Source organism: Glossina fuscipes, unplaced genomic scaffold (genome assembly GCF_014805625.2).
Source record: "Glossina fuscipes isolate IAEA_lab_2018 unplaced genomic scaffold, Yale_Gfus_2 1, whole genome shotgun sequence".
Taxonomy (NCBI): Eukaryota; Metazoa; Arthropoda; class Insecta; order Diptera; family Glossinidae; genus Glossina; species Glossina fuscipes.
This window is the reverse complement of record NW_023998415.1, coordinates 26,729,480-26,730,692: the sequence shown is the minus strand read 5'-3', so window position 1 is coordinate 26,730,692 and position 1,213 is coordinate 26,729,480.

Below are 1,213 nucleotides of genomic sequence, written 5' to 3'. Positions count from 1 at the left end.
TTCAAACCCAACCTGCGTGCAGAAACTTCCAATATTTCTACCAAATTTGAAATCGATATCGTCATGCTTGCGACCAACAACACACACCGCACAGACACACAGGCGGACAGAGATGGCTAAACCAACTCAGAATTTCACGCTGGTCAAGAATATACATATACTTTATAGGATCTCTGAAGCTTCCTTTTGGGTATTACATACAACGAAGAAACAAAACAAAATGAGTACACAGTGCTGGGTTTAAAAAAGTTATAACTTACAGTCACTAAGGGATATTGACATAAAATGATGGCACGAATGTTTTCTAAAGACAGCTAAGAACCACTTATTTAGTCCGATTAACCCGTTTGTTACTTCCGCACATGCGAAAAAATATACTTTGCAATCCTGCAATGCTAGATCGAAGTAATGACTATCGAATATTCACTCTAAGGTGAATATAAAGTTTTTAACTGTTCTATTATAGCCTATCTGGATGTATTGATTGTATTTTTCTTTACCTTTCAATGCGTGCATCTTCGTATTTCATCTATGATTACTGATATCCGCCTACGCCTAACAGCCAATAATTTCTCTTTGGTTAATGTATACCCTATGGATTCTATTTTGTTAATTTGTGTCACAAAAAAATTAACAAAATGTTAAAAGAAAGAAAAAATGTTTTTATAAACATTCTTCTCTGACTTACGACCTGTAGCAGATGCTAGTCTGGAACTGCACCCAAATATCTCACTTGTAAGTTTCTCAGTTAAAACGATAACAAGAAGAAATTTATATTCGCTATGTAGAACGTGATCTAAAGGGATAGATATTCAAGACTCCTCTTAAAACGAATATGTGCAGCTTTTGAGCTTCTTCAAGTTTCGTTTGCAACAGACACTCACCATACATACATATTAAGAAAAATAATACATTATCTTTGCAAGCCTACCGAGCTACAAAGGCATGACAGAATTATTGCGTCGGGTAAGGCCTGGGTATTAAATGCCCTACAACGCTAAAGCATGTATGCGATGTATGTATAATATATCGACCAAAATTATACATTTTTCACATTCATATCCATATATTAGTTTATTTTTTGTGCGAAAATATAACAAACGCACACATATTTATCACCATTTTAAAACTGGAAATGAAAAATCATGAAAAAAAGTTACATTTTTCCCTTGAAAGGATTGCTTCGCTTTCTAATATAAATTTTCAAAGCATT